General features: G+C 41.0%; 1 long non-coding RNA gene and 1 pseudogene across 1 annotated transcript in view; both read right to left on the reverse strand.

The window, feature by feature from the left end:
* Positions 1-24,821, reverse strand: part of LOC132368086 (uncharacterized) — a 126,861-nt gene that overhangs the window by 81,322 nt on the left and 20,718 nt on the right. The window lies entirely within an intron of this gene.
* The window catches only part of LOC132368040 (phosphoglycerate kinase 1-like), a 117,702-nt pseudogene that overhangs the window by 68,325 nt on the left and 24,556 nt on the right, over positions 1-24,821 (reverse strand).

The following is a 24,821-nucleotide window of genomic DNA, read 5'->3' on the forward strand; positions in this document are numbered from 1 at the left end:
AGGCTGATCTGAGGGTGTGCCTCTCCCAGGCCTACTGCCCAGTGGTCCACCCTAAAGGTAAACTGGCCCAAACTGGTTAAGGTCATGTTCCTTCACAAGCCAGCCAGAGGGCAAGCGTGCAACCCACTGGACTTTTCCACAGAAGTCTCAGACATCAGCGTCCAGGGGAGGCCAGCCAACCTACCCATTTCAGCCCCTTCTAATTCTGAAATTCTGGGAAACCCCAAGGTTTAGCCCACTCACCTCTCCCAGGCCCTGGGCACCCCATCCTAGTTCCCACCTCTGTTGACAGGGATTTGGCAAGAGGTCTTTCCATTTCCAAAAACTGAATCATAAATATAGCAATACAGTGCTCTTTTGGGATCCCTTTTAAGGAAGTAGCTGGAAATGGGGTGCCTTCTCATCCCCCCACTGGCATCAGCTGGCCAGGAGTGTGGTTTCTCAGAATCACACTGGGTAACCACTCTTGCAGACACTCCAAGGTGAGAAAGCATTGTCACCTGGTACAAACAGTAACCACTAAGCCATATACACACCCTAAGAAAACATGCAGAGATGGATTCCAGACTTGCTGGGAGTTCTCACACCTTTGTGGCTTTCATCATCCTGTCCTCTTCACCTAGAACAGTGGCCCCCAACCTTTTTGGCACCAGGGACCAGTTTCGTGGAAGACAATTTTTCCACCGATGGGGTGGGGGGAGATGGTTTCGGGATGATTCAAGCGCATTGATTTATTATGGTCTCTGTGCAGTCAAACCTCTCTGCTAATGATAATCTGTACTTGCAGCCACTCCCCAGCACTACCATCACCACCTCAGCTCCCCCTCAGATCATCAGGCATTAGATTCTCATAAGGAGCGCGCAACCTAGATCCCGCACAGGCGCAGTTCACAGTAGGGTTCACGCTCCTATGAGAATCTAATGCCGCTGCTGATCTGACAGGAGGCGGAGCTCAGGCGGTAATGTGAGCCATGGGGAGCGGCTGTAAATACAGATGAAACTTTGCTCGCCTGCCCATCGTTCACCTCCTGCTGTGCAGCCCTGTTCCTAACAGGCCACGGACTGGTACTGGTCCGTGGCCCGGGAGTTGGGGACCCCTGACCTTGAACATCTTCTTTTGCTTCTAATTTGCATTTGTCCTTCAAGACTTACTAGAGATCCTTAGGCCTCTCCCTGAGCACCTGGTCTGCTTCCAGGACATACACACACACACACACCCACACACATACACACACACACACACACACACACATACACACACACACACACCCACACACATACACACACACACACACACACACATACACACACACACACACCCACACACATACACACACACACACACACACACACACATACACACACACACACACACACGGTGTCCTCATTACCACACGCCTCAGTGTCTGCACGCTGGGTAGCTTCTGAGTGGACTTCCAGTGCCTGGCCTGGGGCATGGAAAAGAGAGCACAATGGAAGATTTTAGACAAATGATCCAAGACCAATGGTGGCCTTCAAAGGGCCTCTACTTCAGGGGTTCCTTGAGATAGTTTCTGATCTGATTTTCCTTCATAACATAGCAATGTCCCAACTTCTGTTTGGGGTATAAATTAAGAATTTTATTGGGTCTTGTGAAAGATAACATCTCCTTCCAATTAATACATGGGTGGGGAAAGAGAAGAAATTGGCTGTGGCATTGTGGAGCCTCTGGGAGCGTGCTATCCAGCACACCAGCCTGGAACCTCCATGGGGACAGCAGCATTTCCCAAGCATCAGCATTTCCCAACTTTTAGAAGGGCAACTGATCTTTGAGAAAGGATATATTACTCCCATTTAATTAATTGGCAGTTGAGGCAAAAAGTGGCCAAGTGTCACAACTGTGCAGAATTGCTATGAGAAAGACTGTTTTTCATTCCTTACTTTAGAACCTATTTGGCGAGGGCCTCCACTGTGCCAGGCAATTTGCTAGCACACAGGTGTTGAACAAAACAGATTTGGTATCTGTCATCAAGAAATGGAGGGTGGGATGGGACTTCCCTGGTGGTCCAGTGGTTAAGACTTCACCTTCCAATGCAGGGAGTGTGGGTTCAATCCCTGGTCGGGGAGCTAAGATCCCACATGCTTCTGGGCCAAAAAACCAAAACATAAAACAGAAGCAATATTGTCACAAATTCAATATAGACTTTAAAAATGGTCCACATCAAAAAAGAAAATCTAGGGGGCTTCCCTGGTGGCGCAGTGGTTGAGAGTCTGACTGCCAATGCAGGGGACACGGGTTCGAGCCCTGGTCTGGGAAGATCCCACATGCCGCGGAGCAACTGGGCCCGTGAGCCACAATTACTGAGCCTGTGCGTCTGGAGCCTGTGCTCCGCAACAAGAGAGGCCGCGATAGTGAGAGGCCCGTGCACCGCGATGAAGAGTGGCCCCCACTTGCCGCAACTAGAGAAAGCCCTCACACAGAAACGAAGACCCAACACAGCCATAAATTAATTAATTAATTAATTTTTTAAAAAAAAGAAAATCTAAAAAAGAAAAAAAAGGAAAAAAGAAATGGAGGGTGGAAGAGGGATAAATTGGGAGATTGGGATTGACATGTACACACTACTATACATATAATAGATAACTAATAAGGACCTACTGTATATCACAGGGAACTCTACTCAACACTGTGTAGTGGCCTACGTGGGAAAAGAATCTAAAAAAGAGTGGATATATGTGTATGTATAACTGATTCACTTTGCTATACACCTGAAACTGAAAAAACTATACTCCAAAAAAAAAAGAAATGGGTGTGGAAGGATTGACGTTGAACAAATAAGTATATACATTGAACCCATGAACAACACAGGGGTTAGGGGCGCTGACCCACCACGAAGCCAAAAATCTGTGTATAACTTATAGTCAGCCCTCCATATACATGATTCCTTCTTATCCACCGTTCCACATCCTCGGATTCAACCAACCGCAGATGGTATAGTACTATAGTATTTACTACTGAAAAAGATCCGTGTATAAGTGGACCTGCGCAGTTCAAACCATGTAGTTCAAGGGTCAACTGCCTGGCGCATGGCATGCTAAGAGGAAAAGCATAGGACACCAGAGAAGTTATGTAAAGGGGGGGGGGGGCTCTGATTGGCTGGCATTTATTAAGAACTCACTGTGTGTCAGGATTCTGCGATGTTCAGACTTGGCTCGTGTGACCATAGTCGTCAAGAACCAGCTCAGGGCACAGACTCAAGATTCTCCCACAGGGAAGGTCCTATGGCTTCTCTGCAGCCCCAGTTTCCCCACCTGTCAGAAATAGAAATAATAACACCTTTACTACCTGCTTCACATCTGAATGTGAAAAATCAATGTTCAAGCACTTGTCTTTTTAAAATACAGGGTGAAATTAATACTTGAATAAAATCTTTTACAGAAATGAGCAGTTATTTCCTTGCGTTCAGATTTATACTCAACAAGCAGAACTCATTTCCTCAACCATGCCAACTCTAATTTTTATACTGTAACTTTTTTAAACTATGGCACTGCTAACAGGTAAAACCACGTGGACGCTATGCATGCTTCCCTCAGGAATGCAGCGTAGGAAGGCCACCTTTCCTCCCTTCCCCAAGCCTTCTCTGAGGTCTGAGAGACAGAGCTTCCCGTCTGAGACCAGCTGAGGGAGCCATTGGCCTTGTGTTTATTTGAGCATTTCTCCTCCTCTCGGGTCCACCTCATGAGGAGAGGAGACAGCGTGAGAACTACACAGAGAATGAGCTAGAACCTGGGAATCCTCCGGAGCTGAGGGAGAGGCAAAGTGAGGCCTCCACTCCAGCCCCTGCCCACCTCCACCCTGACTGCAGCCCTGCACAATCACCTCCATGTGAGTCAGGGAAGGAGGGAGGAGTTGCCTTGTCCTCATGCACATGTGACTGAAATGAGGTCCTGCTGGACAGGACAGAGCATGGCAGGCCTCTGTGGGCCGCCTCTCAGGAGGCTCAGTGCCCCAGGGCCAGGAGCTGCAGGGGGCCAGGAGGGCTGCCCTGGTGGCTGGGACTGTGTGGCAATAAAGTAGAGTTTGGTTCAAGCTCTGCCTCTCCCCCCAGGTCTGACTTTTCTCCAGCACAGCCTCCTTCCTACCTGGGGTGGCTGGGAGCTCAGCTCCAGCCTCTGCCCACAAGATGGAGGGAAAAGGAGATCCAGCTAGTGTTCCTGTGGCATTGGTGCAGGAGGCCAGAAGGGCTTCCTCTAGAGAAGAAGCTGCACAGGAGAGGCGTCTGCAGAGCAGCAGGTCTGAGAGGCTGGCCTCCTCCCTGATGGGGGGAGAGCATGGCCGGTGTGACTCCCAGGGCCCCAACATACCCGCAGCCCCATTTGATCTGCATCGCCTTTAGGCAGGTAAGGCACCTGAGCTGCCTGTCACCTCACAGGTGGTGATGGACTCAGCCAATTGAGCATGTTTGCTGTTACACTGCTGCCTCCCCACGGCCTGGGGCCTCCTGCTACAGAGAAGGGAGAAAATGATTCCCTGAATGCTCCTTCCATGGCTGTATGACCTGCCTTCTCCCTCTCCCCTCCAAAATTTGAGAAACTAGTTCTCAAAAGCCCTGAATTGTGAATGACTGACAAGCCCATCTCCCAGCATATTTGTGATTTAAAGGAACAGTGCCTTGATACAAAGGAATAGCTTCCGTAGTAGACCATCAGGCAAGAGATCCATGGAAGAGGTGTTTGAGGGCCCATGGTGAAGGACTTTACTCCTTTTCCACCAGGTGGCAAGCTCCTCCTCCCAGGGTGGGTGGGCTACATCTGCTCAAACCTGTGTCTGTGGTGCTCAGCAAAGTGTCTGGTGCATGGCAGGTTCTCCATAAGGTATCTGATGATGGATGAATGAATGGATGGATGGATGCATGGCCACCCCCAAACCTCCCAGTAAATGAACCACTCATTGACTTATTCAAATTTTACTAAGAACCAAGCCTGCACCAGGCAATAAGCAAGCACTAGGGATACTGCTGTGCACTAGACAGACGTAGCCCTGGCCTCACAGAGCCTAGAGTCTAACAAAGGAGATTGCCATTAAACAAACAGTGGCCAAATAATTTATGGTTGACACTATGTGTGCTATTAAGGCTGATGGCAACAACTGTCAGTTCTGACCATTTAGGTATCCAGCTACTAATCTGTAATCGAATTTTACAATCTGGCCATTAAGTTTATAAAATTCTAGTTTCGCTTTTGTTTTTTTAATTCTAGTTTTTTTAAATCCACTTTAATGTTGTTTAAACACAAACCTATGTTATAATTTTTTTTTAATTCAAAAGATTTATATTTAAGGTCCACAAAGGAAAGCCAAGGCACATAAATTAAAGCTCTAGGGAATTAGGTTTAAGTTCCAACAAACTAAGAAATTTCCACCAACCTATCCAAAGATTAAAGTTCAAAATAACTTCTACAGCGATATTATAATTATATAAAAATTACATGTGTAAGAACACTCAAAAGAAATAAAAACATAATAACAGTAGTTATTTATTAAATAATATGATTATGGGTGATCTTTTTACTCTTACCAGTTTTTTAAAAAATTTTATTTAATGGATGATTATGACTTTGTAATAAAATAAATGTTTTAAAAGCCTGTTAAAATATATCATAGATTATCTCATTTTCCTTTTGGAATTATTCATATTGCTCAGTCTGTAGTGTTTTAGTGGATGTTTACTATGTCTTTTTTTTTCCAGCTATGTATTTCTTGAATGAAGGAATAAATGAAAGAATTTTGAATCCCACGTCTTTAAGACCAACATATTGAAATTTTTGTCTTAAAGTGTTGAAGTCAGATTTCCCAAACAATGAACAAAGTCCAGACCTTTAGGCTTTCTCAAAAAAGATTCCTCCAAAGCTTGTTTTAGTTGTCTTATTCAGTTCTTGGCTATTTTGTTTGTAAATATGGGTTTTGAATATGGTAAATGGATTAAAGAACAAATGTTTAAACACATTCTGAAATACAATACTTCTCTAATTCCATTATTTTAAAATGATCTATCTCTAATCAAGAGCAACATCGTGCTATCTTCTCAAGAAATCTCATTTATTATCAACAAATATTTAGATCCCATCAGAACATTTGCTTTTCATTTGTAAATATATCTCCTTTGGAGACCTTCTGTCACCTATTTGGTTGTTATGACTCATAAGTTAGAAATTATTACCTAAAATTTATTCAATCATAGAGTTTTACATTTGAAAGGGTCATTAGTGGTCATTTAGTCCAACCTTCCTCCCAAAGCAGGAATTCCTTCTACAACCTTGGTCAGTAGTCTGCTTGAATACCTCCTATGCTAGGAAGCCCACTGCCTCCCATGGAAGCCTAGTTTGTTTTTAAAAGCTGCTTATCTTTAAGTTATATCCATCATAGATGAAAGTTTTATTCCCAAGCACAGAACTCATCACATCAAAAATGTTCAATAAATGTTCATTGTATGAACAAGTAGATGTTTGAATTCATTTATTTATTCAGCATATTTACTGAACATCTATCATGTGGTGGGTGTTATTTAAGCACTGGGGGTATAGCAATTGACAAGAAAGACATGGTTCCTGGCCCAGGAAGTGTTTTCATTCTAGGGTTAGTTGGAATGAATAGTCTACCAATACATCTTTTTCCTATTTAAGTCTTAGACATATGTCCGGGGGAAGATGGGGAGCAGTACTATTAAGACAGGTTGAGGAATATGTAAGGGTTTTTTGAATATTCCCAGAAACTACTTGAGAATCCCAGAGGAAAACTAGTCTGCCTGTCAAGTTTGTACATTAAAGAAATGTAATCTTATTTTATACCTAAGGTTGGTGAAGCAGGATATTTGATATATACAGTATAGACATAAGATGGAGAGGTATAAGCATGTACACTTACATTTTGTTACTTATTGATACATTAATATATGTATGTGTGTATATATATATATACACACACACATAAATGCACATTTATTTTTATTCAAACACTTACACACACTCACATAAAAATGGCAGAATATATACCTAATTTTTAAATATTTTTCTCAAGGTAGTGGGATTATAGCTTTATTCTTTTTGTTTTTCTATATTTGACACATTTTCTACAATAAACAAGCATTACTTAAGAATTCTTAAGAAAAGAAGTTTTATAAAACAAAATAATGAATGAACAAAACCCAGAAATTCCCACTAACTGGTCGTGCTGTTGATTCCTCAGTGCTTTCTTCTTGCTGGTGCCTCCCTCTCCCTCTCCTCTCCTCCTCCCCACCTTCTTGACCAGGTAAATAGAGTCTCAGATCAAGCATCATCTCCACTGAAATCTTTCCTGATGCCTACCCTGCCCCTACCCTCCCCAGCTGCAGGCCCCCCCCCCCCCACGCTCCTTCCTTGTGTGCTAACCAAATTTGGTGCCTACAACTCTGCATTGCCTTCTCGCCTGATTGTAAGTACCTGTCAGGCCTGGGCTCTGGAATCCAGCCCCAAGCATGGCCCCCAGGAGATGTGTGATAAACACTTGGGCCTCACCTAGGTCATTGCCACAGCTTGCCACCAGTTTCTAGCCTCTGGCTCAGATCACATTGGCCCCTCCTTGACGGCTCCCTATTGCCTATCAAGAAAGTACAATGCCTTGGGGGCATCCAATAGCGTCTATAATATGGTACCAGCTCACCTTTCAAGCCTCATTTTTCTCTTTTGTATCCCCTTCCAGGACCATTTTCCTGCCCTCAACAGGCCATGCTTCCCCACTTTTGCTCCTTCTTTTAAACTGAAATTTTCTTCTCCCTCTCCATCTAAGGAATTTCTAAAAATTCACCCAAAACTAGGATAACATCAATAGCTACCCTTAGAAGTGTGATGGGCATAAATGATATAATGTGTGTGGAGCTCTTAGCACTGTGCCTTGCAACTGCTAAGCATATAATGAATAATAGCTGTTATTATTATCCTAATCATCATCATCGTTGATGTGCATCAGGCATCAACCTAGACCCTAAGAATAAAGAATTTTTTTAAAAAAGTTCTTGCACCTGGGCAGGTAAATAACTCACCATAATCCAATATGGTAAGTGTTATGACAGAGCTAGGAACAAAAAGCTGTGGGAACCAAGTGTTAGGGGAGAGAAGTGGTGGCTTCTCAGAAGAGATGGTGTTCTCACTGAGCTTTAAAGAATAAGTAGGAATTTCACCAGGAGAAAAGGAGAGAGTAAGGTAAGACACTCCAGGCAGAGGACAGGTCAAAAGCAAAGGTATGGAGGAATGAATGAGCAAGGTGAGTTTGGGCAGCTGCATGCACGACAGCCGAGGCCTTCCTCTTGTCTAGTGCACTGCAGAGAACCATCTTCTTCTGCCTTCTGCTGCCCAGGAAACACAGCCTGTGGTGCTGGGCTGGGAGGGCAATTCCAAAGGAAGGGATGTACAGAACCCTGGCCCTCTTTTTGCCGTCACCCTGATGTGGGGAGAGGAGGCCTGATCCCCCGTGGGAAGGGCAGAGTTGCTCAGGTCCTAGCTGAGGGAGATGAGGAGCCAGAAGGCTCTGCAGAGACCTGAGCCACCCTTGCAGCAGAGCCTTGGGGAATCCACCATCAGCAGTGACTGCGAGGATCCAGTCAAGCAGCCGAAGTGCAGCCAGCAGACCGCCCAAGCAGCCCTACCACAACAAGCACTATTTACTTTGGATGCTGGCCGTCCCCACAATTCAAACGTAAGATTTATCACCACAAACTAGTCACACAGACTGAACACTAACAAACTTCTCAAACATAACCCTCCAAGGCTAGGGGTGGAGGATGTAAAGGGAGGAACAGCGTCAGGTCTATCATGCCTTATGCAGAAAAAGAAATTAAGTTCTCTAGGAAGAGAGAAGTCAGGAAGTCTCTCCCTCCATCTTCAGCAACTTTGGTATCTCACCCCCATCACGGGGTAATATAATAAAGTGTAAACTGTGTTCCTGATCCCTGTATTTTCCCCTACCCTCGTTTCAGGCAGGAAGCCAAGCTTTGTAATTTCTTGAAAGGGGATTACGGCAGAGCAGAAAGCAGACATCAATCCTAGAGCAATTGAAGTCTCTATTCTTCTAGAGGTCGGGGCAGGAAGAGCGTCTTTGAGGAGCAGTAAGGTAGGAAATAGAGATTCCTGGAACTGGAAAGGAGATGATGAGACTTCAGAGAGGAATTGCTAAGTGGTTACAGACTCACCAAAGATTCCTGCAGCCCAGGCTTGGCCCTGAGGGGAAAACAGAGGATGGACAAACAGGTGGTAACTAGAGAGGACCCAGAACTGGAGGGGCCTCCCTAATGCCTTAATGCACCAAACCCTGGGACAAAGCTGATTCCTCAAAATAATAGGGTTGTAATTTCCTCCTAGTCAAGTGAAATGGGGACTCACATGAGTCTTCTTTGCCAGTAGAAGCATCCCTTCCACCCCCATCTGAGCATATTAGTCCTGCATTGCCCAAGGAAACTATAACGACCTCCCCTGAGGCAGTTGCCTTGCAAGACACTGTGAAAAAGAAGATATTTATGTTCCATGTTAATGCTCACCAAGAGTAACCTCAGTGGAAGAAGCTTTTAATAATCAAATGGATAGGATGACCTATTTTGTGGATACCAGTCAGACTCCTTCCCCAGCCAATAGGCTCATGAACAAAGTGGTCACGGTGGCAGGGATGGAGGTTATATATGGGCTGAGCAACAAGGACTTCTATTCATCAAGGGCAACAATCTGGCTACAGCCACTGTTGAGTGCCCAATCTGCCAGCAGCAGAGACCAACGCAGAGTCCCAGATATGGTACTATTCCCCAGGTGATCAGCCAGCTACCTGATGGCAGGTTGATTACATTGGACCCACTCCATTATGGAAGGGATAGCACTTTGTTCTTACTGAAATAGACACTCTAGAGTGGGATTTGCAGTCCCTGCCCACAGTGCTTCTGCCCAAACTACCATCTGCGGGCTTACAGAATACCTTATCCACCACCATGGTATTCCACACAGCATTGTTTCTAACCAGCAAATGAAATGCAGAAATGGACCCATGCTCATGGAATTAACCGGTCTAACAATGTTCCACACCATCTTGAAGTTGTTGGCTCAGCCTTTTAAAGACTCAATTACAGCACCAGCTAGGTGGCTGGGGCAAGGTTTTCCAGAAGGCTGTGTATGCTCTGAATCAGCATCTGATACAAGGTGCTATTTCTCCCATAACCAGGACTCAAGGTCCAGCACTGAGAAAGTGGAAATAAGAGTGGCACCATTTACTATTACTCCTAGTGATCCACCAGCAAAATTGTTGCTTCCTGACCCCGCAACCTAATTCTCTCCTGGTCTAGAGGTCTTGGTTCCAAGGTAGAAAATTCATTTACCAGGAGACACAGCAAGGATTCCACTGCACTGGAAGTTAAGACTGTGACCCAGCCACTTTGGTCTCCTCATAACTCTGAATCAACAGACAAAGAAAGGTAGATAAGGTATTCTATATGTCCACAGATGGTGAGGGTGATTAATCCTGCTTACCAATGGGAATTTGGACTGCTACTACACAATGGAAGTGAGGAAGAATATTTCTGGAATACAGGAGATTCCTTATGGCATCTCTTAGCAGTGTCATGCCCTTGTGATGAAAGTCAATGGAAAACTATAACAACCCAATTCAAGCAGGACTACCCTATAGAAGTTTAAAGGATTATTATGAACAACTTATTCCAACAAAATAGACAATCTAGATGAAATGGACAAACTCCTAAAACACACACACACACACACACACACACACACATTATCAAAATTGACTCGAGAAAAAAATATGGAAAATCTGAGTAGACCTACATCAACAAAGAACATTGAATTAATAATTTAAAATATTCCCACAAAGAAGAGCCTAGGTCTTGATGTTGACTTCTATGAAACATTGAATGAAAAAACAATACCAATCCTACACAAGTTCTTTCAGAAAATAGAAGATGAGGGAACACTCTCAAACTCATTTTAGTAGCTCAGTATTAGCCTGATAGTAAAGCCAGACAAAGAAATCACATGAAAAGGAAACTATAAATCAATATCCCTCAGAATATAGATGCAAAACCCTTAACAAAAAATAGCAAACTAAATCTAGCAACATTAAAAAAAATCACCATGACCAAATGGGATTTACCTCAGGAGTACAACGTTGGCCTAAGATCCAAAAATCAATAAATATAACACACCATATCAAAAGCATAAAAGACAAACCCACATGATTATCTTAACAGATGCAGAAAAATATTTGGCAAATTTTGATATTTATTCATGATATCTTAAAAACTCAACAAACCAGAAATAAAAGTGAACTTTCTCCACCTGATAAAGAGTATCTATGAAAAACCTTTGTTAACATCATATTTAATGGTGAAAGACTGAATGCTTTCCCCTTAAGACTGGGAATAAGGCAAGGATGTCAGTTCTGACCATTTCTATTCAACATTGTACTGGACATTCTAGCCACCACAATAGGCAGCTGAAAAAAATTAAGGCCATACAGATTAAAAGGAAGAAGCAAAATTGTCTTTATGTGCAGATGATATAATCTCGTAGACAAGAAAATTTTATAAAATCTACAAAAAATGTACTAGACCTAATAAGCAAATTTGGTAAAGTCACAGGATAAAAGATCTTGTTCTGCAGTAATTGACAAGCTGATTCTAAATTTTATAAAATTTATATGAAAATTCAAAGGACTTAAGACAACAAAAAACTGCATAAGAATTATTAGAGAAATGCAAATCAAAACTCCAATGAGTTTTATTGATCTTTGCTATTGTTTGCTTTGTTTCTATTTCATTTATTTCCACTCTGATCTTTATGATTTCTTTCCTTCTGCTAACTTTGGGTTTTGTTTGTTCTTCTCTCTCTAGTTTCTTTAGGTGTAAGGTTAGATTGTTTACTTGAGATTTTTCTTGTTTCTTTAGGTAGGCTTGTATAGCTATAAACTTCCCTCTTAGAACTGCTTTTGCTGCATCCCATAGGTTTTGGGTCGTCATGTTTGGGTCGTAAAACTAAAAGCTAGTTCTTTGAGAAGATAAACAAAATTGATAAGCCATTAGCCAGACTCATCAAGAAAAAGAGGGAGAGGACTCAAATCAATAAAATCAGAAATGAAAAAGGAGAAGTTACAACAGACACCACAGAAATACAAAGCATCCTAAGAGACTACTACAAGCAACTCTATGCCAATAAAATGGACAACCTGGAAGAAATGGACAAATTCTTAGAAAGGTATAACCTTCCAAGACTGAACCAGGAAGAAACAGAAAATATGAACAGACCAATCACAAGTAATGAAATTGAAACTGTGATGAAAAATCTTCCAACAAACAAAAGTCCAGGACCAGATGGCTTCACAGGTGAATTCTATCAAACATTTAGAGAAGAGCTAGCACCTATCCTTCTCAAACTCTTCCAAAAAAGTGCAGAGGAAGGAACACTCTCAAACTCATTCTATGAGGCCACCATCACCCTGATACCAAAACCAGACAAAGACACTACAAAAAAAGAAAATTACAGACCAATATCACTGATGAATATAGATGCAAAAATCCTCAACAAAATACTAGCAAACAGAATCCAACAACACATTAAAAGGATCATACACCATGATCAAGTGGGATTTATCCCAGGGATGCAAGGATTCTTCAATATATGCAAATCAATCAATGTGATACACCATATTAACAAATTGAAGAATAAAAACCATATGATCATCTCAATAGATGCAGAAAAAGCTTTTGACAAAATCCAACACCCATTTATGATAAAAACTCTCCAGAAAGTGGGCATAGAGGGAACCTACCTCAACATAATAAAGGCCATATATGACAAACCCACAGCAAACATCATTCTCAATGGTGAAAAACTGAAAGCATTTCCTCTAAGATCAGGAATGAGACAAGGATGTCCACTCTCACCACTATTATTCAACATAGTTCTGGAAGTCCTAGCCACGGCAATCAGAGAAGAAAAAGAAATAAAAGGAATACAAATTGGAAAAGAAGAAGTAAAACTGCCACTGTTTGCAGATGACATGATACTATTCATAGAGAATCCTAAAACTGCCACCAGAAAACTGCTAGAGCTAATCAATGAATTTCGTAAAGTTGCAGGATACAAAATGAATGCACAGAAATCTCTTGCCTTCCTATACACTAATGATGAAAAATCTGAAAGAGAAATTATGGAAACACTCCCATTTACCACTGCAACAAAAAGAATAAAATACCTAGGAATAAACCGACCTAGGGAGACAAAAGACCTGTATGCAGAAAACTATAAGACACTGATGAAAGAAATTAAAGATGATACCAACAGATGGAGAGATATACCATGTTCTTGGATTGGAAGAATCAACATTGTGAAAATGACTATACTATCCAAAGCAATCTACAGATTCAATGCAATCCCTATCAAATTACCAATGGCATTTTTTACGGAACTAGAACAAATCATCTTAAAATTTGTATGGAGACACAAAAGACCCCGAAAAGCCAAAGCAGTCTTGAGGGAAAAAAACGGAGCTGGAGGAATCAGACTCCCTGACTTCAGACTATACTACAAAGCTACAGTAATCAAGACAATATGGTACTGGCACAGAAACAGAAACACAGATCAATGGAACAAGATAGAAAGCCCAGAGATAAACCCACACACATATGGTCAACTAATCTATGACAAAGGAGGCAAAGATATACAATGGAGAAAAGACAGTCTCTTCAATAAGTGGTCCTGGGAAAACTGGACAGCTACGTGTAAAAGAATGAAATTAGAATACTCCCTAACACCATACACAAAAATAAACTCAAAATGGATTAGAGACCTAAATGTAAGACTGGACACTACAAAACTCTTAGAGGAAAACATAGGAAGAACACTCTTTGACATAAATCACAGCAAGATCTTTTTTGATCCACCTCCTAGAGTAATGGAAATAAAAACAAAAATAAACAAAACCTAATGAAACTTCAAAGCTTTTGCACAGCAAAGGAAACCGTAAACAAGACGAAAAGACAACCCTCAGAATGGGAGAAAATATTTGCCAACGAATCAACGGACAAAGGATTAATCTCCAAAATATATAAACAGCTCATGCAGCTCAATATTAAAGAAACAAACAACCGAATCCAAAAATGGGCAGAAGACCTAGACATTTCTCCAAAGAAGACATACAGATGGCCACAAAACACATGAAAGATGCTCAACATCACTAATTATTAGAGAAATGCAAATCAAAACTGCAATGAGGTATCACCTCACACCAGTTAGAATGGGCATCATCAGAAAATGTACAAACAACAAATGCTGGAGAGGGTGTGGAGAAAAGGGAACCCTCTTGCACTGTTGGTGGGAATATAAATTGATACAGCCACTATGGAGAACAATATGGAGGTTCCTTAAAAAACTAAAAATAGAATTACCATATGACCCAGCAATCCCACTACTGGGCATATACCCAGAGAAAACCGTAATTCAAAAAGACACATGCGGGCTTCCCTGGTGGCACAGTGGTTAAGAATCTGCCTGCCAATGCAGGGGACACGGGTTCGAGCCCTGGTCTGGGAAGATCCCACATGCCATGGAGCAGCTGGGCCCGTGAGCCACAATTGCTGAGCCTGCGCCTCTGTAGCCTGTGCTCTGCAACAAGAGAGGCCGTGATAATGAGAGGCCCGCGCACTGTGATGAAGAGTGGCCCCCACTTGCCGCAACTAGAGAAAGCCGTCTCACAGAAACGAAGACCCAACACAGTCATAAAATAAAAATAAAAATAAATAAATTAATTAATAAAAAAAAAAAGACACATATGCACCCGAATGTTCATTGCAGCACTATTTACAATAGCCAGGTCATGGAAGCAACCTAAATGCCCACCAACAGACGAATGGATAAAGAAGTTGTGGTACATATATACAATGGGATATTACTCAGCCATAAAAAGGAACGAAATTGGGTCACTTGTAGAGACGTGGATGGACCTAGAGACTGTCATACAGAGTGAAGTAAGTCAGAAAGAGAAAAACAAATATCGTATATTAACGCATGTATGTGAAACCTAGACAAATGGTACAGATGAACCGGGTTGCAGGGCAGAAGTTGAGACACAGATGTAGAGAACAGACATATGGACACCAAGGGGGGAAAACTGCGGTGGGGTGGGGGTGGTGGTGTGCTGAATTGGGCGATTGGGATTGACATGTATAAAGTGATGTGTATAAAATTGATGACTGATTAAAAAAAAAAAAAAAAACTCCAATGAGGTACCACCTTGCATCAGTCAGAATAGCCATCATCAAAATGTTTAATAATAAATGCTGGAGAAGGTGTGGAGAAAAGGGAACCCTCCTACACTGTTGGTGGGAATGTAAATTGGTGCAGCCACTATGCAGAACAGTATGAAAGTCCCTTAAAAAACTAAAAATAGAGTTACCATATGATCCAACAGTCTCAATCCTGGGCATATATCTGGAAAAGATGAAAACTAATTTGAAAAGATACACGCACCCCAATGTTCATTGCAGCACTATTTACAATGACCAAGACATGGAAGCAACCTAAATGTCCATCGACAGATGAATGGATAAAGAAGATGTGGTATATATGCACAATGGAATATTACTCCACCATAAAAAAGAATGAAATAATGCCATTTGCAGCAACATGGATGGACATAGAGATTACCATACTAAGTGCAGTAAGTAAGTCAGACAAAGTCAAATATCATATGATATCACTCATATGTGGAATCTAAAAAAATGATACAAATGAACTTATTTACAAAAGAGAAATAGATTCACAGACAGAGAAAACAAACTTATGGTTACCAAAGGGGAAAGAGGGGGGAGGGATAAATTGGGAATTTGGGATTGACACACACTACTATATATAATATAGATAAACAACAAGGACCTACTGTATAGCACAGGGAACCATATTCAATATCTTGTAATAACATATAGTGGAAAAGAATATATATATTGCATATATATATATGTTTTCAGTTTTCTGTACACCTGAATCATTGTAAATCAACTATACTTCAACAACAACAAAAAACTGCACAAGAAGAACAACACTGGAGGACTTATACAAAACTTACATAAAGGTACAGTAATCAAGTGTGCTGCTGGGGTAAGGAACAACATATAGTCAGTGGAGCAGAGTAGAGAGTCCAGAAATAAACCTTCATATTTACGGTCAATTGATTTTGACAAAAGTGCCAAGGCAATTCAATAGGGGAAAAGATAGTCTTTTAAAAAAATGGATGGAACAACTGGATATCCATATGCCAAAAAAAAAAAAAAAGAACTTAGACCTTTGCCTCCCACCATACACACCATACATAGCTCACATTGGATCACAGATGTAAATATAAATTCTAAATCTATACAATTTCTGGAAGAAAACATAGGAGAAAATCTTTGTGACCTTGGGTTAGGCAAACATTTATTAGATGTGATACCAAAAGCATGATCCATAAAAGAAAAAAAATGTCAACCAGACCTCATCAAGTTGAAAGCTTTTACTCTTAAAAAGAAACCATTAAGAAAATTAAAAGGCAAGTCACCAATTGGGAGAAAATAACTGCAAGTCATATATCTGATAAAGGACTTGTATGCAGAACATATAAAGAACTCTTACAATTCAACAATAAGACAAACAACCTAATAGAAAACAGACAAATAATTTGAACAGATACTTTACCAAAAAAAGATATACACATGGCTAATATACACATGAAAAGATTCTCAAAATTTCATTAGGGAAATGCAAATTAATACCACAATAAGATACTTAACCCACTAGGATAACTATAATGAAAAAGACTCATTATATCAAGTCATATAGTGTTGGTAGGAAAATAAAATGGTACAGCAAATTTGGAAAACATTTTCAGTTTCTCAAAAGGTTAAACATACACTTCCCACATGACCAAGCAATTCCACTCTTTTTTTTTTTTTTTTAAAGGACGGATGGTGAGCATGTCCCATATTTTTTTTTTTAATTTTAGCAATTTCATGTATCTTTATTTATTTTATTTATTTATGGCTGTGTTGGGTCTTCGTTTCTGTGTGAGGGCTTTCTCTAGTTGTGGCAAGCGGGGGCCACTCTTCATCGCGGTGCGCGGGCCTCTCACTATCGCGGCCTCTCTTGTTGCGGAGCACAGGCTCCAGACGCGCAGGCTCAGTAATTGTGGCTCACGGGCCTAGTTGCTCCGCGGCATGTGGGATCTTCCCAGACCAGGACTCGAACCCGTGTCTCCTGCATTGGCAGGCAGACTCTCAACCACTGCGCCACCAGGGAAGCCCGCAATTCCACTCTTAATTATCTATCTATGAGAAACGAAAACATATGTCCACACAAAAACTTGTAAGCAAATAATCACAGCAACATTATCAGCAATAACCCTAAACTGGAAACAACCTAAATGTCCATCAAATAGTGAATGAGTAAACATACTGTGGTTTGTCCATACACTGGCATACTGCTCAGCAATGGAAAGGAACAAACTGCTGACACACGCAACAACATGGATGAAACTCGAAACCTCATGTAAGTGAATGACGCCAGACACCAAAGATTGCGTACTGCACAATTCTGTTTACATGAAATTCCTAGAAAAGGCAAAACTATGGAGACAGGAAGCAGATTACTGGTTGCCTGGGGCGGAGGCTGGGAGTGGGGATTGACTGCAAATAGACAAAAAGGAATTTTGGGGGATGATGGAAGTATTCTAAAACTGAATTGTAGTGATGGTGGCAAATCTACATAAATTTACTAAAATTCATCAAACCACACAGTTACAGTGGATGAACTGTAAGTTACACTTCAATAAAGTTGTTTTTGAAAACTGGACTAATTCTGGTATTGAGTTTGCAGATTTAAATTCATACCTATTTCATCAGTTTTAGTTTTCCCCAAGAAGATATCATCCTTTTTACTATGAGAATCAGTTTGGACAAAAGATGGTCACCTGCCTTCATCATCCTGTAATTTATTTTGAAAATGCAAAAGCTTCTGTTACATGCCTTTGATTCCTTCTCCGTCAAAGCTTTTGCTACTTTGCAATTATTCCCCTTGGGAAGGGCTCAGTCATCGGGTCAGAACACAAGAATCCACAGTAATCATAAGGTTCAGGTAAGTTTCCATCCCCTTATGTAACATCTTTCTTCCAAATCTATAGCAATGATTACTTGAAGCCAAGATTACTGCATTTTAAAGACTGAAAAACCAATAAGAAGACTTCCACTTTCTAATTGTATTGACTCTTCCTCCCGTTAACATAGAGATGAAATTATTGGGAAGCCCCTATCTGGAGCTTGTTCTAAATATAAGCCTTCCAGACTCAGTGCCACCCAGGATCTGAGTTCTGAGATCTTGGAAATGCTAGGTAAACCTCCCTGGCTCCTTTGGCCACACTTTGCAAATCTTTTATACTTGGAAAGTTCTGTGAGTGACTTAAAAGATTTAAAAAATGTTCACAAAACATAAAACCCCAATCAAATCATGTTTAGAATCTCCTTCTAAATCTATAAATTTCAACTTAATTGAAGTATTGATGAAATTATCACTCCAAAAAATTCAGCTGGCTAAAAACTGAAACAAACTATACCTACCAGTTTGTGCAATGAAACTCTGAGCAAAATACACCCACAATTCTGAGGAAAGTTGCCCAAATGCAGTAGCAGAAAACCCATGGCTCTATTTATAAACATTTCTCCAATGGGAATAATGATAGTTGTATCTTTAAACGTGTTTTTCCTTTAGAGGTCACCAGCTCTTCCCAGCTACTGTCAGCACTGCTTCCCAAGAAAAGGAAGTGTATGTCATTGAGTTTTTATTCAGAAGATTATTTTGGTCAAATCTCTCTGAGATTCTGGGAAGCTGAAAATTTGTCTCCTAGAAGAAACTTATCAGACCTAGCAGCGTGGTTATAGAATGATATAATCTCAGAGGTGAAGGAGACCAGCCACCTCCTCAGGAATCATCCCTAAAATTTCCCTTGGGTTCATCTGTGTAATTCTAGTGACTCTCAAAGTTTGGAAATCCGTATTCTAGTCATCCATTTTCTGTTTTGTTTAGCCATTTGTAAACTTCAGGATAATGAATCAGTTCTGGTTGTGTGGCTGTGTTTGATTAGGTGACTGGACTTCTGAATCTGGGGAGACTTATACCAAAAATAAAAAGTAAAGGTCATGAATTTAAGTATCAGAAAGAAAACTGTTCCTTCCTTCTTCCCAGGATCATCCTATTTATGGTCCCCCAGTTGCTTCATTTGCTAGATCTCAAATACTATCTCCAGATGCCACCTCCTGCCTATGGGAGGACAGAGGAGCATGCAGAGGTCTGCAGTTTCTGTTCCTGGTTCACAGCTTGTATTTTTATGAGACAGCGATAGAGAGATGCTTCCTCTACCCAACTCAGTACATCTAAACTGTGAGTCACTGTACGGGAAGTAAAAGGAATTCCCCAAACCATATACATATATCCTTTGGGTTTTTTTTATTATTATTAAATGAGGTTTCACATATCACAAAATAACATGCGCAATTTGTGTAAAAAACAATTCATAAGCCTTCCAAAAAAGGACTTAGAGTGATTATCTGCCATAAGCATCATCTTGCCAGTTATTACTCATGGGGCTGAGGGTGCCTTGCATTCTTTTTCAAAATAGATCTTTCCATGAAAAAGCACAATATGTTGTTGCTGTATGAAGTAAAATTACAAAAGAAGTTATTTTTATCCTCCAGGAGGTTAACATTACATTCTGAATGGAATCAACCAGTTTACAAAAGAGGAAAAAAAAAAAAAAAAAAAAAAAAAGAACCGACATATCCGGAAACTCAATATTTTTTTCTTTTCCTCCAGTTTACATTTCTGAAATACCTCTTCCTATTACATAAAACGATACTCTCTAAACAATTACGTGTGTTAATGAATGTCCCCAGCTTGTAGAAGGTGGTGACGGTAAGTCCAAGCTGCAAAAATGAAAGAAATTAAAGAGAGATCGTATCATTCAAAGAATTAGCAGCAGACTCTAAAACATGCCTTCTTTTTCTGTCATTTCTGTCCCAGGCTCTGCATTGAGGCAGTGCAGTGTTGCAAAAGAGCCTAATCTGTTCTTAGAAACATCTACGTAATTGCCAGATCTCTGTGGGAACAGTAGCTCCATCATTTACCAACTGATCTTGAGCAAGATAATTAATCAGTAGTATCTCAGCCTCCTCATCTGTAAAGTGGGGATAACGGTACCTCCTTTACCAGAGAGTAGGATTAAATGAGGTATGTGAACAAAGACCTCAGCACCTTTCCTGTCACAAAGCTAGCACCCAGGGATTATCAAGTAGGAGCCTCACTCTTAGATTTACACGAGATTTTGAGGAAGGAGTGGCTGGAACAGTAAGAAATAAAATGAAAAGAAAGAAGTGAAAGGACAATAACAGGCCTGGTGACCTGCCCAATTCTGAGGTCCTTTAAGTACTGCAGCATTTGATACCACATCTTTCCATCTTGGTGAAACTGAAATCACGCACCAGTTATTTTTCCACTCAATATGTTTGTAAGGTGACTAGTCACCCACTCCCATTTTTCATAGGTCAAGCTGAAATACGAAAACGATGAAGTCCCCATGGGCAAAGCCAAAAGGAAATCCACAACTTACTGTGGTCTGTAACTTACTTCTGTTGCTCTGTCCATGAGCACCAAAAGTGGGCCTAAATGTCATTTCTTTTTTAAAGAACATCTCTTATACATGAATTTAGGTGAAGACATAAAATACTTATGATGATACATAAACAGGTTAAAAATTACATATCACAAGAACTAGAAGAGCACATGGACAAATAAAAACACAATTTTACTTTGGGCTAAAATTATATGCAATATTTTTGTTGGATTTCCATTATTGAAAATTTTTATACTAAAACCTACACTACCCATGCATAGATCTTAGTAGTCAATATCATTCTTTTCTTTTGCTTTCTTTCTCTTTCTCTAAATACTAAAATCTGAAATCACTAGGTGATAGGTGAAGCCTTTAGCAGTCTTACCTACCTGGAACGTTCCCTCGCATCTAGTTCCATGATGCATGGATATTCTTAAGAGATAATTTCCTAGAAATTGTGGCCCATTCCTAGCACAATTACTTACCATAGAGTAAAGGAAATTCAAGAAGAAATTCAGCAAACCATTGAGTACTAATTGCAAAGCACATGGTTTTTAAATCTTAAAGGCAGATTCTTGGGACCAGCAGCCCAAAAGTTTGAGCACCACCATCTTGAATGCTTGATTTATCTTAGACACACTGCAGTCCTGAGCTACTGGATAGCCCAGAGCTGGAAGAGGTCTCTCACTTCCTGAAGGACGCTAATTATCAACATAAAACCCGAGAGACGGCAATTGCTTTCTGCTTAATCCCACCCCCATGCAAAGCAGCATGGAACCATTGTGTGATCATTATCCTGACTGAAACACATGTCAGAAAAGGGGACAAGAAAGAAAAGATGAATAGGAGCAGTGAAGGTAAAAAGAAAGAAGCAGAAGGGACTTCTGACATTCCTGCGTCCAGGAAGCTCTTCTGTCAGCTGAGGTAGCTGAGTGAAGGAATGACAAGCTGTGTTTTGAGCGAGGAGCGCCATGCACCAGCAATTCCGCATGAGCCAGATGCCTCTCACGCAATGACTATGGGCTTCTCACAACTGGGAAAATCCATCCTTCCCTTTGAGAGAGGCAACAACATTTCTATTTCTGGACATGATCCACAATCTCATACTCACTAGGACTGCCACTGAGAAATTCCCAACATTACATTCCTATTCCTAGAGGAAACACTCAGTGCCCTTGTGACCAGTTTCCAGACGGCAAATAGGATATTCTTCTACTTCTTAGATGGGTATGGCTACAGATTGAGTACAGTCATATAATAAAAAGTTGGCTTTTAGCCAGTATTATTTCACAAGAAGCTTGAGGTCTTCCAAAATCATGATATATGGACTTTGATTTGCAGTGTCTTAAAAAAATTTACATATCAATACACACACGTAGCGTGCAAACGCCTCGTAAGCGTCATGTTTTTCTAACCATCTTGGTCTGCTGCCTCACTTCCTGCCTTCATGAACAGGATGTGACCCAACAGGATGTAGCTGTCCCCTGTTTTCCATTTTCCAGCTCTGAAAACCTGATGTCTGGGTTTGATGACTTGATCACTGACCTCTAGTGACCACGGCTAACAAGGGGAAAATCCACGCTCCAATAATCTGAGCCTCGAAGACTGTTAGACTTCCTGTTCTTTTCCTAGGTGACTAGTAGTCTGCTCTCCAGAAACAGGTGAAGAGCAGGTAAAAACTGAAGAGCTGATCCATCATCTGACTGGATCTATAACGGTTCTGCTACCTCTCCGCCAAGGCTGTGCTGTACCGAAGGGTGATCATTTTACACTGCAGGGGAAGATGGCAAGGACCACAGGTGAACTCACAACCCACCCAGCGCACCCCAGCTCCCTTACTGGACACTCCATTTGATCATCTGAGATCAGCTGCATGTGTGGAGGGGGTCTGATCCTCACCATCAGAGCTGGCTCCTTCTAAAGAGTTGTCATTCATCCAGTTTTTATAGATGATTTAACTGAGGCATAGAAAGGTTAAGTACCTTGCTCAAGGACAAAGCTTTTTCTACCACAGCACACTTCTAAGGGAGCAGTAATAGAGGAACCTGGAGACGGGAATTGCCAAGTATGACCAATAGCAGACTAAAGACCAATGCCATGAGAGGGCATGAATGACCCCTCTCGACTTCAACCCCCCAGCTCCTCTTAGTCACCTGCCGTTCACCAATTTGTGGAACACATTTGGAATTCGTCTGTATCTCTCACCTGTGCCAGCCCTCAGAGTGACACCCAGTGTAGACGTGCTACTCTGCTGGCTTCGCTTCTCCAGGACAGTCCTGTGACCAGAGGCTGGTCCTGGTGGCCCTCTGAGAGCCTCCTGTGAACATCCCTCCTCTCCTGAAGCTCCCTCCATGTACAACAGAGAAGAAAAAGCTGGAAGCGGGAGGGGGAAGGGTGGGGGGAAGCTGTCCCAGGCTGGCCTTTTTGGGCTTTCAGAGCTGGAATCTCAGTAGTCAGGCCTGCAGCCAGCACTGAGGCCCACAGACCACCCACAACACCCCAGCCTGGTTTCCCCTTCTCTAACCGAGGAGACAGCATGAGAAATGTAAAGTAACCTCTGTCCTACTGCAAAGCACACGATTGTCCACTGTGCCACAGTTGGAGGAGGGAAGAAGGGTTTGGGGAAGAGGCAAGAAGGAGCTAAGAACTCTTTTGGGGAGATACATTAAATTTGGGGTTCCAGAGGACCATCTAGGTGGACTGTCCAGTAGGCAACTGGAACTCTCTGATGGAACTCTGAAATACTAAATAGCACCATGGTTCTCCCACGACATGATTTTATTCATGAGAATCTAAACCATCTTGCATGAGCTTCCTTGTCATAATTCACCACTAAATTAGACTTAAACAAGCATAACTGTGATTTGTGCAGCTAACAGCTCATAAGCCAAAATTAGAACCCTTTCTTTAACTCCATACTTAAGATGGAGTGAAATCATACCTTCAGATGACTATGATATTTTTAAAATACGTAATGTTTAAAGGGCAATCATACTCTATTTGAATCTGGCTAAAAGAGATTCTGAATTTTCCTGTTGCTTTTGGTGTAAATAACATCATTGTCATAAATGAGCTATACTATGAGGATATTAGAAACATAGGTTTTTAATGGTATTATTTCTAAATCCCTATGATCATGAAATTACCACTCTCTCCCTGGCATTATAGTTACTTGCATGCCTAGGTTAGGGTACCTATTTACATGGTGAGCTGCCAGCTCACCTTCTAACTCCACACATCTGGGGCTACGCTTTGCACACAGTAGGCTTGAAAAAAATATAGGGGACTTAAATAAAGAGTGACCCTTGGAAATGACATGTGCTTAATAGAACTCTTACAACTGAACAAAACATTTTAGAAAGTTAATCATATTTATTTGTTTAAATGCCTGTGGGGTAAATTTTGAAATAAATATCAAATTCAAAGGAATATCAACCCAAATGCAGTTTTATAAAGTGACAATCTAGTTATGTCGTGAACAATGCCATCACACAAATCTCTAATTTACTATAACCATCTACAGCATTTATTCTCAGCCTTGGCCACAAATTTTGATACCTGAGCCCAATCTCTAGAGATTACTTGGTCCAGCAATTAATTCAAGAATGTGATTTTTTTTTTAGTTCTAATATGCACTGGAAGTTGAGAAACAATGAATTATAGATTACTCTCTTCAAAAACATGATTTTCCAAAATGTTTAGCCTCGAGTAATTGAAGAAGTCAAGATAGAAACAATAGCATGCCATTATCTCAGATTATCAGATAGGCAAATACTAAAAAGAATGTTAATATCCAAGCATTGAATAGTGTTTTTTCAAACTGTGAGTTACTACTCATTCGTGGATCATGTAATTACCTTAGTGAATCATATCTGGCATTTAAGAGAATTTTGAAAAGGAAAGGAGAGGAGAGAAAAAGAGGTCATTGCATCTAGTGAAGAAAATAGAAATGTGTGTTTATTTAATGTGTGTGTACTGAATCACTATATAAAATGCATGTCTTACAGTAAGTCAAGGTGCAAAAGTTCAAAAAACACTCTAGAATGTAGAGAAAAATATACTCTCCTGTCTTGTCAGGGGGAAATGTAAATGGACACAACATTCTTGAAGGCCTTTTGGCAACAGTTATTTA

This window comes from Balaenoptera ricei, chromosome 1, assembly GCF_028023285.1.
Source record: "Balaenoptera ricei isolate mBalRic1 chromosome 1, mBalRic1.hap2, whole genome shotgun sequence".
NCBI lineage: Eukaryota > Metazoa > Chordata > Mammalia > Artiodactyla > Balaenopteridae > Balaenoptera > Balaenoptera ricei.